Below are 18,610 nucleotides of genomic sequence, written 5' to 3' on the forward strand. Positions count from 1 at the left end.
TCGCCCATTGACTTCAATGCATTTACTGCAACTCCTGCCTGTGTCCGCCAGAGGGCGTCTGGCTTAACAGCGGCTCTCCACGCTATTTCTATCCGCTTTGAGGCTCCAGGCAGCTCGGCCTGGGTTTCTGAATTTCTCCCTTGACACTTTGTTACTTTTTCACCTTTTTTCTCATTTCATCCAGGGACACAGCGGCTCTCCACAGACTTTCCCGCGGCCCCTGGGCTCCAGGACCCTAGGCATGGGTTTCTGCCTAGCTCCCTTGACACTTTGCCATTTTTTCACCTTTTTTCTCATTTCATCCAGGGACACAGCGGCTCTCCACAGACTTTCCCGCGGCCCCTGGGCTCCAGGACCCTAGGCATGGGTTTCTGCCTAGCTCCCTTGACACTTTGCCATTTTTTCACCTTTTTTCTCATTTCATCCAGGGACACAGCGGCTCTCCACAGACTTTGCAGCCGCCCCTGGGCTCCAGGCAGCTCGGCCTGAGTTTCTGAATTTCTCCCTTGACACTTTGCCATTTTTTCACCCTTTTTCTCATTTCATCCAGGGACACAGCGGCTCTCCACAGACTTTACAGCCGCCCCTGGGCTCCAGGACCCTAGGCATGGGTTTCTGAATTTCTCCCTTGACACTTTGCCATTTTTTCACCTTTTTCCTCATTTCATCCAGGGACACAGCGGCTCTCCACAGACTTTCCCGCGGCCCCTGGGCTCCAGGACCCTAGGCATGGGTTTCTGCCTAGCTCCCTTGACACTTTGCCATTTTTTCACCTTTTTTCTCATTTCATCCAGGGCAACAGCGGCTCTCACAGACTTTAGAACCGCCCCTGGGCTCCAGGACCCTAGGCATGGGTTTCTGCCTAGCTCCCTTGACACTTTGCCATTTTTTCACCTTTTTTCTCATTTCATCCAGGGCAACAGCGGCTCTCCACAGACTTTCCCGCGGCCCCTGGGCTCCAGGACCCTAGGCATGGGTTTCTGCCTAGCTCCCTTGACACTTTGCCATTTTTTCACCTTTTTTCTCATTTCATCCAGGGCAACAGCGGCTCTCACAGGCTTTAGAACCGCCCCTGGGCTCCAGGACCCTAGGCATGGGTTTCTGCCTAGCTCCCTTGACACTTTGCCATTTTTCCACCCTTTTTCTCATTTCATCCAGGGACACAGCGGCTCTCCACAGACTTTACAGCCGCCCCTGGGCTCCAGGACCCTAGGCACGGGTTTCTGAATTTTTCCCTTGACACTTTGCCATTTTTTCACCCTTTTTCTCATTTCATCCAGGGACACAGCGGCTCTCCACAGACTTTCCCGCGGCCCCTGGGCTCCAGGACCCTAGGCATGGGTTTCTGCCTAGCTCCCTTGACACTTTGCCATTTTTTCACCTTTTTTCTCATTTCATCCAGGGACACAGCGGCTCTCCACAGACTTTACAGCCGCCCCTGGGCTCCAGGACCCTAGGCACGGGTTTCTGAATTTTTCCCTTGACACTTTGCCATTTTTTCACCCTTTTTCTCATTTCATCCAGGGACACAGCGGCTCTCCACAGACTTTCCCGCGGCCCCTGGGCTCCAGGACCCTAGGCATGGGTTTCTGCCTAGCTCCCTTGACACTTTGCCATTTTTTCACCCTTTTTCTCATTTCATCCAGGGACACAGCGGCTCTCCACAGACTTTACAGCCGCCCCTGGGCTCCAGGACCCTAGGCACGGGTTTCTGAATTTTTCCCTTGACACTTTGCCATTTTTTCACCCTTTTTCTCATTTCATCCAGGGACACAGCGGCTCTCCACAGACTTTCCCGCGGCCCCTGGGCTCCAGGACCATAGGCATGGGTTTCTGCCTAGCTCCCTTGACACTTTGCCATTTTTTCACCTTTTTTCTCATTTCATCCAGGGCAACAGCGGCTCTCCACAGACTTTCCCGCGGCCCCTGGGCTCCAGGACCCTAGGCATGGGTTTCTGCCTAGCTCCCTTGACACTTTGCCATTTTTTCACCCTTTTTCTCATTTCATCCAGGGACACAGCGGCTCTCACAGACTTTAGAACCGCCCCTGGGCTCCAGGACGCAAGGCATGGCTTACTCTCGCCCATTGACTTCAATGCATTTACTGCAACTCCTGCCTGTGTCCGCCAGAGGGCGTCTGGCTTAACAGCGGCTCTCCACGCTATTTCTATCCGCTTTGAGGCTCCAGGCAGCTCGGCCTGAGTTTCTGAATTTCTCCCTTGACACTTTGCCATTTTTCCACCCTTTTTCTCATTTCATCCAGGGCAACAGCGGCTCTCACAGACTTTAGAACCGCCCCTGGGCTCCAGGCAGCTCGGCCTGGGTTTCTGAATTTCTCCCTTGACACTTTGTTACTTTTTCACCTTTTTTCTCATTTCATCCAGGGACACAGCGGCTCTCCACAGACTTTCCCGCGGCCCCTGGGCTCCAGGCAGCTCGGCCTGGGTTTCTGAATTTCTCCCTTGACACTTTGCCATTTTTCCACCCTTTTTCTCATTTCATCCAGGGACACAGCGGCACTCCACAGACTTTACAGCCGCCCCTGGGCTCCAGGACCCTAGGCATGGGTTTCTGAATTTCTCCCTTGACACTTTGCCATTTTTTCACCTTTTTCCTCATTTCATCCAGGGACACAGCGGCTCTCCACAGACTTTCCCGCGGCCCCTGGGCTCCAGGACCCTAGGCATGGGTTTCTGCCTAGCTCCCTTGACACTTTGCCATTTTTTCACCTTTTTTCTCATTTCATCCAGGGCAACAGCGGCTCTCACAGACTTTAGAACCGCCCCTGGGCTCCAGGACCCTAGGCATGGGTTTCTGCCTAGCTCCCTTGACACTTTGCCATTTTTTCACCTTTTTTCTCATTTCATCCAGGGACACAGCGGCTCTCCACAGACTTTGCAGCCGCCCCTGGGCTCCAGGCAGCTCGGCCTGGGTTTCTGAATTTCTCCCTTGACACTTTGCCATTTTTTCACCTTTTTTCTCATTTCATCCAGGGACACAGCGGCTCTCCACAGACTTTCCCGCGGCCCCTGGGCTCCAGGACCCTAGGCATGGGTTTCTGCCTAGCTCCCTTGACACTTTGCCATTTTTTCACCCTTTTTCTCATTTCATCCAGGGACACAGCGGCTCTCACAGACTTTAGAACCGCCCCTGGGCTCCAGGACGCAAGGCATGGCTTACTCTCGCCCATTGACTTCAATGCATTTACTGCAACTCCTGCCTGTGTCCGCCAGAGGGCGTCTGGCTTAACAGCGGCTCTCCACGCTATTTCTATCCGCTTTGAGGCTCCAGGCAGCTCGGCCTGAGTTTCTGAATTTCTCCCTTGACACTTTGCCATTTTTCCACCCTTTTTCTCATTTCATCCAGGGCAACAGCGGCTCTCACAGACTTTAGAACCGCCCCTGGGCTCCAGGCAGCTCGGCCTGGGTTTCTGAATTTCTCCCTTGACACTTTGTTACTTTTTCACCTTTTTTCTCATTTCATCCAGGGACACAGCGGCTCTCCACAGACTTTCCCGCGGCCCCTGGGCTCCAGGCAGCTCGGCCTGGGTTTCTGAATTTCTCCCTTGACACTTTGCCATTTTTCCACCCTTTTTCTCATTTCATCCAGGGACACAGCGGCACTCCACAGACTTTACAGCCGCCCCTGGGCTCCAGGACCCTAGGCATGGGTTTCTGAATTTCTCCCTTGACACTTTGCCATTTTTTCACCTTTTTCCTCATTTCATCCAGGGACACAGCGGCTCTCCACAGACTTTCCCGCGGCCCCTGGGCTCCAGGACCCTAGGCATGGGTTTCTGCCTAGCTCCCTTGACACTTTGCCATTTTTTCACCTTTTTTCTCATTTCATCCAGGGCAACAGCGGCTCTCACAGACTTTAGAACCGCCCCTGGGCTCCAGGACCCTAGGCATGGGTTTCTGCCTAGCTCCCTTGACACTTTGCCATTTTTTCACCTTTTTTCTCATTTCATCCAGGGACACAGCGGCTCTCCACAGACTTTGCAGCCGCCCCTGGGCTCCAGGACCCTAGGCATGGGTTTCTGCCTAGCTCCCTTGACACTTTGCCATTTTTTCACCTTTTTTCTCATTTCATCCAGGGACACAGCGGCTCTCCACAGACTTTCCCGCGGCCCCTGGGCTCCAGGACCCTAGGCATGGGTTTCTGCCTAGCTCCCTTGACACTTTGCCATTTTTTCACCCTTTTTCTCATTTCATCCAGGGGCACAGCGGCTCTCCACAGACTTTCCCGCGGCCCCTGGGCTCCAGGACCCTAGGCATGGGTTTCTGCCTAGCTCCCTTGACACTTTGCCATTTTTTCACCTTTTTTCTCATTTCATCCAGGGACACAGCGGCTCTCCACAGACTTTCCCGCGGCCCCTGGGCTCCAGGACCCTAGGCATGGGTTTCTGCCTAGCTCCCTTGACACTTTGCCATTTTTTCACCCTTTTTCTCATTTCATCCAGGGCAACAGCGGCTTTCCACAGACTTTGCAGCCGCCCCTGGGCTCCAGGACCCTAGGCATGGGTTTCTGCCTAGCTCCCTTGACACTTTGCCATTTTTTCACCCTTTTTCTCAATTCATCCAGGGACACAGCGGCTCTCCACACACTTTAGAACCGCCCCTGGGCTCCAGGCAGCTCGGCCTGAGTTTCTGAATTTCTCCCTTGACACTTTGCCATTTTTTCACCCTTTTTCTCAATTCATCCAGGGACACAGCGGCTCTCCACACACTTTAGAACCGCCCCTGGGCTCCAGGCAGCTCGGCCTGAGTTTCTGAATTTCTCCCTTGACACTTTGCCATTTTTTCACCCTTTTTCTCATTTCATCCAGGGACACAGCGGCACTCCACAGACTTTACAGCCGCCCCTGGGCTCCAGGCAGCTCGGCATGGGTTTCTGCCTAGCTCCCTTGACACTTTGCCATTTTTCCACCCTTTTTCTCATTTCATCCAGGGACACAGCGGCTCTCCACAGACTTTGCAGCCGCCCCTGGGCTCCAGGACCCTAGGCATGGGTTTCTGCCTAGCTCCCTTGACACTTTGCCATTTTTTCACCCTTTTTCTCAATTCATCCAGGGACACAGCGGCTCTCACAGACTTTAGAACCGCCCCTGGGCTCCAGGACCCTAGGCATGGGTTTCTGCCTAGCTCCCTTGACACTTTGCCATTTTTTCACCTTTTTTCTCATTTCATCCAGGGACACAGCGGCACTCCACAGACTTTACAGCCGCCCCTGGGCTCCAGGCAGCTCGGCCTGGGTTTCTGAATTTCTCCCTTGACACTTTGCCATTTTTTCACCTTTTTTCTCATTTCATCCAGGGACACAGCGGCTCTCCACAGACTTTGCAGCCGCCCCTGGGCTCCAGGACCCTAGGCATGGGTTTCTGCCTAGCTCCCTTGACACTTTGCCATTTTTTCACCCTTTTTCTCAATTCATCCAGGGACACAGCGGCTCTCCACACACTTTAGAACCGCCCCTGGGCTCCAGGCAGCTCGGCCTGAGTTTCTGAATTTCTCCCTTGACACTTTGCCATTTTTTCACCCTTTTTCTCAATTCATCCAGGGACACAGCGGCTCTCCACAGACTTTCCCGCGGCCCCTGGGCTCCAGGACCCTAGGCATGGGTTTCTGCCTAGCTCCCTTGACACTTTGCCATTTTTTCACCTTTTTTCTCATTTCATCCAGGGACACAGCGGCTCTCCACAGACTTTCCCGCGGCCCCTTGGCTCCAGGACCCTAGGCATGGGTTTCTGAATTTCTCCCTTGACACTTTGCCATTTTTTCACCTTTTTTCTCATTTCATCCAGGGCAACAGCGGCTCTCCACAGACTTTCCCGCGGCCCCTGGGCTCCAGGACCCTAGGCATGGGTTTCTGCCTAGCTCCCTTGACACTTTGCCATTTTTTCACCCTTTTTCTCATTTCATCCAGGGACACAGCGGCTCTCACAGACTTTAGAACCGCCCCTGGGCTCCAGGACGCAAGGCATGGCTTACTCTCGCCCATTGACTTCAATGCATTTACTGCAACTCCTGCCTGTGTCCGCCAGAGGGCGTCTGGCTTAACAGCGGCTCTCCACGCTATTTCTATCCGCTTTGAGGCTCCAGGCAGCTCGGCCTGAGTTTCTGAATTTCTCCCTTGACACTTTGCCATTTTTTCACCTTTTTTCTCATTTCATCCAGGGACACAGCGGCACTCCACAGACTTTACAGCCGCCCCTGGGCTCCAGGCAGCTCGGCCTGAGTTTCTGAATTTCTCCCTTGACACTTTGCCATTTTTTCACCTTTTTTCTCATTTCATCCAGGGACACAGCGGCTCTCCACAGACTTTGCAGCCGCCCCTGGGCTCCAGGCAGCTCGGCCTGGGTTTCTGAATTTCTCCCTTGACACTTTGCCATTTTTTCACCTTTTTTCTCATTTCATCCAGGGACACAGCGGCTCTCCACAGACTTTCCCGCGGCCCCTGGGCTCCAGGACCCTAGGCATGGGTTTCTGCCTAGCTCCCTTGACACTTTGCCATTTTTTCACCTTTTTTCTCATTTCATCCAGGGACACAGCGGCTCTCCACAGACTTTGCAGCCGCCCCTGGGCTCCAGGCAGCTCGGCCTGGGTTTCTGAATTTCTCCCTTGACACTTTGCCATTTTTTCACCTTTTTTCTCATTTCATCCAGGGACACAGCGGCTCTCCACAGACTTTGCAGCCGCCCCTGGGCTCCAGGCAGCTCGGCCTGGGTTTCTGAATTTCTCCCTTGACACTTTGCCATTTTTCCACCCTTTTTCTCATTTCATCCAGGGACACAGCGGCACTCCACAGACTTTGCAGCCGCCCCTGGGCTCCAGGACCCTAGGCATGGGTTTCTGCCTAGCTCCCTTGACACTTTGCCATTTTTCCACCCTTTTTCTCATTTCATCCAGGGACACAGCGGCACTCCACAGACTTTACAGCCGCCCCTGGGCTCCAGGCAGCTCGGCCTGAGTTTCTGAATTTCTCCCTTGACACTTTGCCATTTTTTCACCCTTTTTCTCAATTCATCCAGGGACACAGCGGCTCTCCACAGACTTTACAGCCGCCCCTGGGCTCCAGGCAGCTCGGCATGGGTTTCTGCCTAGCTCCCTTGACACTTTGCCATTTTTCCACCCTTTTTCTCATTTCATCCAGGGACACAGCGGCTCTCACAGACTTTAGAACCGCCCCTGGGCTCCAGGCAGCTCGGCCTGAGTTTCTGAATTTCTCCCTTGACACTTTGCCATTTTTTCACCCTTTTTCTCAATTCATCCAGGGACACAGCGGCTCTCCACAGACTTTGCAGCCGCCCCTGGGCTCCAGGCAGCTCGGCCTGAGTTTCTGAATTTCTCCCTTGACACTTTGCCATTTTTCCACCCTTTTTCTCATTTCATCCAGGGCAACAGCGGCTCTCACAGACTTTAGAACCGCCCCTGGGCTCCAGGCAGCTCGGCCTGGGTTTCTGAATTTCTCCCTTGACACTTTGTTACTTTTTCACCTTTTTTCTCATTTCATCCAGGGACACAGCGGCTCTCCACAGACTTTCCCGCGGCCCCTGGGCTCCAGGCAGCTCGGCCTGGGTTTCTGAATTTCTCCCTTGACACTTTGCCATTTTTCCACCCTTTTTCTCATTTCATCCAGGGACACAGCGGCACTCCACAGACTTTACAGCCGCCCCTGGGCTCCAGGACCCTAGGCATGGGTTTCTGAATTTCTCCCTTGACACTTTGCCATTTTTTCACCTTTTTCCTCATTTCATCCAGGGACACAGCGGCTCTCCACAGACTTTCCCGCGGCCCCTGGGCTCCAGGACCCTAGGCATGGGTTTCTGCCTAGCTCCCTTGACACTTTGCCATTTTTTCACCTTTTTTCTCATTTCATCCAGGGCAACAGCGGCTCTCACAGACTTTAGAACCGCCCCTGGGCTCCAGGACCCTAGGCATGGGTTTCTGCCTAGCTCCCTTGACACTTTGCCATTTTTTCACCTTTTTTCTCATTTCATCCAGGGACACAGCGGCTCTCCACAGACTTTGCAGCCGCCCCTGGGCTCCAGGACCCTAGGCATGGGTTTCTGCCTAGCTCCCTTGACACTTTGCCATTTTTTCACCTTTTTTCTCATTTCATCCAGGGACACAGCGGCTCTCCACAGACTTTCCCGCGGCCCCTGGGCTCCAGGACCCTAGGCATGGGTTTCTGCCTAGCTCCCTTGACACTTTGCCATTTTTTCACCCTTTTTCTCATTTCATCCAGGGGCACAGCGGCTCTCCACAGACTTTCCCGCGGCCCCTGGGCTCCAGGACCCTAGGCATGGGTTTCTGCCTAGCTCCCTTGACACTTTGCCATTTTTTCACCTTTTTTCTCATTTCATCCAGGGACACAGCGGCTCTCCACAGACTTTCCCGCGGCCCCTGGGCTCCAGGACCCTAGGCATGGGTTTCTGCCTAGCTCCCTTGACACTTTGCCATTTTTTCACCCTTTTTCTCATTTCATCCAGGGCAACAGCGGCTTTCCACAGACTTTGCAGCCGCCCCTGGGCTCCAGGACCCTAGGCATGGGTTTCTGCCTAGCTCCCTTGACACTTTGCCATTTTTTCACCCTTTTTCTCAATTCATCCAGGGACACAGCGGCTCTCCACACACTTTAGAACCGCCCCTGGGCTCCAGGCAGCTCGGCCTGAGTTTCTGAATTTCTCCCTTGACACTTTGCCATTTTTTCACCCTTTTTCTCAATTCATCCAGGGACACAGCGGCTCTCCACACACTTTAGAACCGCCCCTGGGCTCCAGGCAGCTCGGCCTGAGTTTCTGAATTTCTCCCTTGACACTTTGCCATTTTTTCACCCTTTTTCTCATTTCATCCAGGGACACAGCGGCACTCCACAGACTTTACAGCCGCCCCTGGGCTCCAGGCAGCTCGGCATGGGTTTCTGCCTAGCTCCCTTGACACTTTGCCATTTTTCCACCCTTTTTCTCATTTCATCCAGGGACACAGCGGCTCTCCACAGACTTTGCAGCCGCCCCTGGGCTCCAGGACCCTAGGCATGGGTTTCTGCCTAGCTCCCTTGACACTTTGCCATTTTTTCACCCTTTTTCTCAATTCATCCAGGGACACAGCGGCTCTCCACAGACTTTACAGCCGCCCCTGGGCTCCAGGACCCTAGGCATGGGTTTCTGAATTTTTCCCTTGACACTTTGCCATTTTTTCACCCTTTTTCTCATTTCATCCAGGGACACAGCGGCTCTCCACAGACTTTACAGCCGCCCCTGGGCTCCAGGCAGCTCGGCCTGAGTTTCTGAATTTCTCCCTTGACACTTTGCCATTTTTTCACCCTTTTTCTCAATTCATCCAGGGACACAGCGGCTCTCACAGACTTTAGAACCGCCCCTGGGCTCCAGGACCCTAGGCATGGGTTTCTGCCTAGCTCCCTTGACACTTTGCCATTTTTTCACCTTTTTTCTCATTTCATCCAGGGACACAGCGGCACTCCACAGACTTTACAGCCGCCCCTGGGCTCCAGGCAGCTCGGCCTGGGTTTCTGAATTTCTCCCTTGACACTTTGCCATTTTTTCACCTTTTTTCTCATTTCATCCAGGGACACAGCGGCTCTCCACAGACTTTGCAGCCGCCCCTGGGCTCCAGGACCCTAGGCATGGGTTTCTGCCTAGCTCCCTTGACACTTTGCCATTTTTTCACCCTTTTTCTCAATTCATCCAGGGACACAGCGGCTCTCCACACACTTTAGAACCGCCCCTGGGCTCCAGGCAGCTCGGCCTGAGTTTCTGAATTTCTCCCTTGACACTTTGCCATTTTTTCACCCTTTTTCTCAATTCATCCAGGGACACAGCGGCTCTCCACAGACTTTCCCGCGGCCCCTGGGCTCCAGGACCCTAGGCATGGGTTTCTGCCTAGCTCCCTTGACACTTTGCCATTTTTTCACCTTTTTTCTCATTTCATCCAGGGACACAGCGGCTCTCCACAGACTTTCCCGCGGCCCCTTGGCTCCAGGACCCTAGGCATGGGTTTCTGAATTTCTCCCTTGACACTTTGCCATTTTTTCACCTTTTTTCTCATTTCATCCAGGGCAACAGCGGCTCTCCACAGACTTTCCCGCGGCCCCTGGGCTCCAGGACCCTAGGCATGGGTTTCTGCCTAGCTCCCTTGACACTTTGCCATTTTTTCACCCTTTTTCTCATTTCATCCAGGGACACAGCGGCTCTCACAGACTTTAGAACCGCCCCTGGGCTCCAGGACGCAAGGCATGGCTTACTCTCGCCCATTGACTTCAATGCATTTACTGCAACTCCTGCCTGTGTCCGCCAGAGGGCGTCTGGCTTAACAGCGGCTCTCCACGCTATTTCTATCCGCTTTGAGGCTCCAGGCAGCTCGGCCTGAGTTTCTGAATTTCTCCCTTGACACTTTGCCATTTTTTCACCTTTTTTCTCATTTCATCCAGGGACACAGCGGCACTCCACAGACTTTACAGCCGCCCCTGGGCTCCAGGCAGCTCGGCCTGAGTTTCTGAATTTCTCCCTTGACACTTTGCCATTTTTTCACCTTTTTTCTCATTTCATCCAGGGACACAGCGGCTCTCCACAGACTTTGCAGCCGCCCCTGGGCTCCAGGCAGCTCGGCCTGGGTTTCTGAATTTCTCCCTTGACACTTTGCCATTTTTTCACCTTTTTTCTCATTTCATCCAGGGACACAGCGGCTCTCCACAGACTTTCCCGCGGCCCCTGGGCTCCAGGACCCTAGGCATGGGTTTCTGCCTAGCTCCCTTGACACTTTGCCATTTTTTCACCTTTTTTCTCATTTCATCCAGGGACACAGCGGCTCTCCACAGACTTTGCAGCCGCCCCTGGGCTCCAGGCAGCTCGGCCTGGGTTTCTGAATTTCTCCCTTGACACTTTGCCATTTTTTCACCTTTTTTCTCATTTCATCCAGGGACACAGCGGCTCTCCACAGACTTTGCAGCCGCCCCTGGGCTCCAGGCAGCTCGGCCTGGGTTTCTGAATTTCTCCCTTGACACTTTGCCATTTTTCCACCCTTTTTCTCATTTCATCCAGGGACACAGCGGCACTCCACAGACTTTGCAGCCGCCCCTGGGCTCCAGGACCCTAGGCATGGGTTTCTGCCTAGCTCCCTTGACACTTTGCCATTTTTCCACCCTTTTTCTCATTTCATCCAGGGACACAGCGGCACTCCACAGACTTTACAGCCGCCCCTGGGCTCCAGGCAGCTCGGCCTGAGTTTCTGAATTTCTCCCTTGACACTTTGCCATTTTTTCACCCTTTTTCTCAATTCATCCAGGGACACAGCGGCTCTCCACAGACTTTACAGCCGCCCCTGGGCTCCAGGCAGCTCGGCATGGGTTTCTGCCTAGCTCCCTTGACACTTTGCCATTTTTCCACCCTTTTTCTCATTTCATCCAGGGACACAGCGGCTCTCACAGACTTTAGAACCGCCCCTGGGCTCCAGGCAGCTCGGCCTGAGTTTCTGAATTTCTCCCTTGACACTTTGCCATTTTTTCACCCTTTTTCTCAATTCATCCAGGGACACAGCGGCTCTCCACAGACTTTGCAGCCGCCCCTGGGCTCCAGGCAGCTCGGCCTGAGTTTCTGAATTTCTCCCTTGACACTTTGCCATTTTTCCACCCTTTTTCTCATTTCATCCAGGGCAACAGCGGCTCTCACAGACTTTAGAACCGCCCCTGGGCTCCAGGCAGCTCGGCCTGGGTTTCTGAATTTCTCCCTTGACACTTTGTTACTTTTTCACCTTTTTTCTCATTTCATCCAGGGACACAGCGGCTCTCCACAGACTTTCCCGCGGCCCCTGGGCTCCAGGCAGCTCGGCCTGGGTTTCTGAATTTCTCCCTTGACACTTTGCCATTTTTCCACCCTTTTTCTCATTTCATCCAGGGACACAGCGGCACTCCACAGACTTTACAGCCGCCCCTGGGCTCCAGGACCCTAGGCATGGGTTTCTGAATTTCTCCCTTGACACTTTGCCATTTTTTCACCTTTTTCCTCATTTCATCCAGGGACACAGCGGCTCTCCACAGACTTTCCCGCGGCCCCTGGGCTCCAGGACCCTAGGCATGGGTTTCTGCCTAGCTCCCTTGACACTTTGCCATTTTTTCACCTTTTTTCTCATTTCATCCAGGGCAACAGCGGCTCTCACAGACTTTAGAACCGCCCCTGGGCTCCAGGACCCTAGGCATGGGTTTCTGCCTAGCTCCCTTGACACTTTGCCATTTTTTCACCTTTTTTCTCATTTCATCCAGGGACACAGCGGCTCTCCACAGACTTTGCAGCCGCCCCTGGGCTCCAGGACCCTAGGCATGGGTTTCTGCCTAGCTCCCTTGACACTTTGCCATTTTTTCACCTTTTTTCTCATTTCATCCAGGGACACAGCGGCTCTCCACAGACTTTCCCGCGGCCCCTGGGCTCCAGGACCCTAGGCATGGGTTTCTGCCTAGCTCCCTTGACACTTTGCCATTTTTTCACCCTTTTTCTCATTTCATCCAGGGGCACAGCGGCTCTCCACAGACTTTCCCGCGGCCCCTGGGCTCCAGGACCCTAGGCATGGGTTTCTGCCTAGCTCCCTTGACACTTTGCCATTTTTTCACCTTTTTTCTCATTTCATCCAGGGACACAGCGGCTCTCCACAGACTTTCCCGCGGCCCCTGGGCTCCAGGACCCTAGGCATGGGTTTCTGCCTAGCTCCCTTGACACTTTGCCATTTTTTCACCCTTTTTCTCATTTCATCCAGGGCAACAGCGGCTTTCCACAGACTTTGCAGCCGCCCCTGGGCTCCAGGACCCTAGGCATGGGTTTCTGCCTAGCTCCCTTGACACTTTGCCATTTTTTCACCCTTTTTCTCAATTCATCCAGGGACACAGCGGCTCTCCACACACTTTAGAACCGCCCCTGGGCTCCAGGCAGCTCGGCCTGAGTTTCTGAATTTCTCCCTTGACACTTTGCCATTTTTTCACCCTTTTTCTCAATTCATCCAGGGACACAGCGGCTCTCCACACACTTTAGAACCGCCCCTGGGCTCCAGGCAGCTCGGCCTGAGTTTCTGAATTTCTCCCTTGACACTTTGCCATTTTTTCACCCTTTTTCTCATTTCATCCAGGGACACAGCGGCACTCCACAGACTTTACAGCCGCCCCTGGGCTCCAGGCAGCTCGGCATGGGTTTCTGCCTAGCTCCCTTGACACTTTGCCATTTTTCCACCCTTTTTCTCATTTCATCCAGGGACACAGCGGCTCTCCACAGACTTTGCAGCCGCCCCTGGGCTCCAGGACCCTAGGCATGGGTTTCTGCCTAGCTCCCTTGACACTTTGCCATTTTTTCACCCTTTTTCTCAATTCATCCAGGGACACAGCGGCTCTCCACAGACTTTACAGCCGCCCCTGGGCTCCAGGACCCTAGGCATGGGTTTCTGAATTTTTCCCTTGACACTTTGCCATTTTTTCACCCTTTTTCTCATTTCATCCAGGGACACAGCGGCTCTCCACAGACTTTACAGCCGCCCCTGGGCTCCAGGCAGCTCGGCCTGAGTTTCTGAATTTCTCCCTTGACACTTTGCCATTTTTTCACCCTTTTTCTCAATTCATCCAGGGACACAGCGGCTCTCACAGACTTTAGAACCGCCCCTGGGCTCCAGGACCCTAGGCATGGGTTTCTGCCTAGCTCCCTTGACACTTTGCCATTTTTTCACCTTTTTTCTCATTTCATCCAGGGACACAGCGGCACTCCACAGACTTTACAGCCGCCCCTGGGCTCCAGGCAGCTCGGCCTGGGTTTCTGAATTTCTCCCTTGACACTTTGCCATTTTTTCACCTTTTTTCTCATTTCATCCAGGGACACAGCGGCTCTCCACAGACTTTGCAGCCGCCCCTGGGCTCCAGGACCCTAGGCATGGGTTTCTGCCTAGCTCCCTTGACACTTTGCCATTTTTTCACCCTTTTTCTCAATTCATCCAGGGACACAGCGGCTCTCCACACACTTTAGAACCGCCCCTGGGCTCCAGGCAGCTCGGCCTGAGTTTCTGAATTTCTCCCTTGACACTTTGCCATTTTTTCACCCTTTTTCTCAATTCATCCAGGGACACAGCGGCTCTCCACAGACTTTCCCGCGGCCCCTGGGCTCCAGGACCCTAGGCATGGGTTTCTGCCTAGCTCCCTTGACACTTTGCCATTTTTTCACCTTTTTTCTCATTTCATCCAGGGACACAGCGGCTCTCCACAGACTTTCCCGCGGCCCCTTGGCTCCAGGACCCTAGGCATGGGTTTCTGAATTTCTCCCTTGACACTTTGCCATTTTTTCACCTTTTTTCTCATTTCATCCAGGGCAACAGCGGCTCTCCACAGACTTTCCCGCGGCCCCTGGGCTCCAGGACCCTAGGCATGGGTTTCTGCCTAGCTCCCTTGACACTTTGCCATTTTTTCACCCTTTTTCTCATTTCATCCAGGGACACAGCGGCTCTCACAGACTTTAGAACCGCCCCTGGGCTCCAGGACGCAAGGCATGGCTTACTCTCGCCCATTGACTTCAATGCATTTACTGCAACTCCTGCCTGTGTCCGCCAGAGGGCGTCTGGCTTAACAGCGGCTCTCCACGCTATTTCTATCCGCTTTGAGGCTCCAGGCAGCTCGGCCTGAGTTTCTGAATTTCTCCCTTGACACTTTGCCATTTTTTCACCTTTTTTCTCATTTCATCCAGGGACACAGCGGCACTCCACAGACTTTACAGCCGCCCCTGGGCTCCAGGCAGCTCGGCCTGAGTTTCTGAATTTCTCCCTTGACACTTTGCCATTTTTTCACCTTTTTTCTCATTTCATCCAGGGACACAGCGGCTCTCCACAGACTTTGCAGCCGCCCCTGGGCTCCAGGCAGCTCGGCCTGGGTTTCTGAATTTCTCCCTTGACACTTTGCCATTTTTTCACCTTTTTTCTCATTTCATCCAGGGACACAGCGGCTCTCCACAGACTTTCCCGCGGCCCCTGGGCTCCAGGACCCTAGGCATGGGTTTCTGCCTAGCTCCCTTGACACTTTGCCATTTTTTCACCTTTTTTCTCATTTCATCCAGGGACACAGCGGCTCTCCACAGACTTTGCAGCCGCCCCTGGGCTCCAGGCAGCTCGGCCTGGGTTTCTGAATTTCTCCCTTGACACTTTGCCATTTTTTCACCTTTTTTCTCATTTCATCCAGGGACACAGCGGCTCTCCACAGACTTTGCAGCCGCCCCTGGGCTCCAGGCAGCTCGGCCTGGGTTTCTGAATTTCTCCCTTGACACTTTGCCATTTTTCCACCCTTTTTCTCATTTCATCCAGGGACACAGCGGCACTCCACAGACTTTGCAGCCGCCCCTGGGCTCCAGGACCCTAGGCATGGGTTTCTGCCTAGCTCCCTTGACACTTTGCCATTTTTCCACCCTTTTTCTCATTTCATCCAGGGACACAGCGGCACTCCACAGACTTTACAGCCGCCCCTGGGCTCCAGGCAGCTCGGCCTGAGTTTCTGAATTTCTCCCTTGACACTTTGCCATTTTTTCACCCTTTTTCTCAATTCATCCAGGGACACAGCGGCTCTCCACAGACTTTACAGCCGCCCCTGGGCTCCAGGCAGCTCGGCATGGGTTTCTGCCTAGCTCCCTTGACACTTTGCCATTTTTCCACCCTTTTTCTCATTTCATCCAGGGACACAGCGGCTCTCACAGACTTTAGAACCGCCCCTGGGCTCCAGGCAGCTCGGCCTGAGTTTCTGAATTTCTCCCTTGACACTTTGCCATTTTTTCACCCTTTTTCTCAATTCATCCAGGGACACAGCGGCTCTCCACAGACTTTGCAGCCGCCCCTGGGCTCCAGGCAGCTCGGCCTGAGTTTCTGAATTTCTCCCTTGACACTTTGCCATTTTTCCACCCTTTTTCTCATTTCATCCAGGGCAACAGCGGCTCTCACAGACTTTAGAACCGCCCCTGGGCTCCAGGCAGCTCGGCCTGGGTTTCTGAATTTCTCCCTTGACACTTTGTTACTTTTTCACCTTTTTTCTCATTTCATCCAGGGACACAGCGGCTCTCCACAGACTTTCCCGCGGCCCCTGGGCTCCAGGCAGCTCGGCCTGGGTTTCTGAATTTCTCCCTTGACACTTTGCCATTTTTCCACCCTTTTTCTCATTTCATCCAGGGACACAGCGGCACTCCACAGACTTTACAGCCGCCCCTGGGCTCCAGGACCCTAGGCATGGGTTTCTGAATTTCTCCCTTGACACTTTGCCATTTTTTCACCTTTTTCCTCATTTCATCCAGGGACACAGCGGCTCTCCACAGACTTTCCCGCGGCCCCTGGGCTCCAGGACCCTAGGCATGGGTTTCTGCCTAGCTCCCTTGACACTTTGCCATTTTTTCACCTTTTTTCTCATTTCATCCAGGGCAACAGCGGCTCTCACAGACTTTAGAACCGCCCCTGGGCTCCAGGACCCTAGGCATGGGTTTCTGCCTAGCTCCCTTGACACTTTGCCATTTTTTCACCTTTTTTCTCATTTCATCCAGGGACACAGCGGCTCTCCACAGACTTTGCAGCCGCCCCTGGGCTCCAGGACCCTAGGCATGGGTTTCTGCCTAGCTCCCTTGACACTTTGCCATTTTTTCACCTTTTTTCTCATTTCATCCAGGGACACAGCGGCTCTCCACAGACTTTCCCGCGGCCCCTGGGCTCCAGGACCCTAGGCATGGGTTTCTGCCTAGCTCCCTTGACACTTTGCCATTTTTTCACCCTTTTTCTCATTTCATCCAGGGGCACAGCGGCTCTCCACAGACTTTCCCGCGGCCCCTGGGCTCCAGGACCCTAGGCATGGGTTTCTGCCTAGCTCCCTTGACACTTTGCCATTTTTTCACCTTTTTTCTCATTTCATCCAGGGACACAGCGGCTCTCCACAGACTTTCCCGCGGCCCCTGGGCTCCAGGACCCTAGGCATGGGTTTCTGCCTAGCTCCCTTGACACTTTGCCATTTTTTCACCCTTTTTCTCATTTCATCCAGGGCAACAGCGGCTTTCCACAGACTTTGCAGCCGCCCCTGGGCTCCAGGACCCTAGGCATGGGTTTCTGCCTAGCTCCCTTGACACTTTGCCATTTTTTCACCCTTTTTCTCAATTCATCCAGGGACACAGCGGCTCTCCACACACTTTAGAACCGCCCCTGGGCTCCAGGCAGCTCGGCCTGAGTTTCTGAATTTCTCCCTTGACACTTTGCCATTTTTTCACCCTTTTTCTCAATTCATCCAGGGACACAGCGGCTCTCCACACACTTTAGAACCGCCCCTGGGCTCCAGGCAGCTCGGCCTGAGTTTCTGAATTTCTCCCTTGACACTTTGCCATTTTTTCACCCTTTTTCTCATTTCATCCAGGGACACAGCGGCACTCCACAGACTTTACAGCCGCCCCTGGGCTCCAGGCAGCTCGGCATGGGTTTCTGCCTAGCTCCCTTGACACTTTGCCATTTTTCCACCCTTTTTCTCATTTCATCCAGGGACACAGCGGCTCTCCACAGACTTTGCAGCCGCCCCTGGGCTCCAGGACCCTAGGCATGGGTTTCTGCCTAGCTCCCTTGACACTTTGCCATTTTTTCACCCTTTTTCTCAATTCATCCAGGGACACAGCGGCTCTCCACAGACTTTACAGCCGCCCCTGGGCTCCAGGACCCTAGGCATGGGTTTCTGAATTTTTCCCTTGACACTTTGCCATTTTTTCACCCTTTTTCTCATTTCATCCAGGGACACAGCGGCTCTCCACAGACTTTACAGCCGCCCCTGGGCTCCAGGCAGCTCGGCCTGAGTTTCTGAATTTCTCCCTTGACACTTTGCCATTTTTTCACCCTTTTTCTCAATTCATCCAGGGACACAGCGGCTCTCACAGACTTTAGAACCGCCCCTGGGCTCCAGGACCCTAGGCATGGGTTTCTGCCTAGCTCCCTTGACACTTTGCCATTTTTTCACCTTTTTTCTCATTTCATCCAGGGACACAGCGGCACTCCACAGACTTTACAGCCGCCCCTGGGCTCCAGGCAGCTCGGCCTGGGTTTCTGAATTTCTCCCTTGACACTTTGCCATTTTTTCACCTTTTTTCTCATTTCATCCAGGGACACAGCGGCTCTCCACAGACTTTGCAGCCGCCCCTGGGCTCCAGGACCCTAGGCATGGGTTTCTGCCTAGCTCCCTTGACACTTTGCCATTTTTTCACCCTTTTTCTCAATTCATCCAGGGACACAGCGGCTCTCCACACACTTTAGAACCGCCCCTGGGCTCCAGGCAGCTCGGCCTGAGTTTCTGAATTTCTCCCTTGACACTTTGCCATTTTTTCACCCTTTTTCTCAATTCATCCAGGGACACAGCGGCTCTCCACAGACTTTCCCGCGGCCCCTGGGCTCCAGGACCCTAGGCATGGGTTTCTGCCTAGCTCCCTTGACACTTTGCCATTTTTTCACCTTTTTTCTCATTTCATCCAGGGACACAGCGGCTCTCCACAGACTTTCCCGCGGCCCCTTGGCTCCAGGACCCTAGGCATGGGTTTCTGAATTTCTCCCTTGACACTTTGCCATTTTTTCACCTTTTTTCT

This window comes from Dunckerocampus dactyliophorus, unplaced genomic scaffold, assembly GCF_027744805.1.
Source record: "Dunckerocampus dactyliophorus isolate RoL2022-P2 unplaced genomic scaffold, RoL_Ddac_1.1 HiC_scaffold_27, whole genome shotgun sequence".
Taxonomy (NCBI): domain Eukaryota; kingdom Metazoa; phylum Chordata; class Actinopteri; order Syngnathiformes; family Syngnathidae; genus Dunckerocampus; species Dunckerocampus dactyliophorus.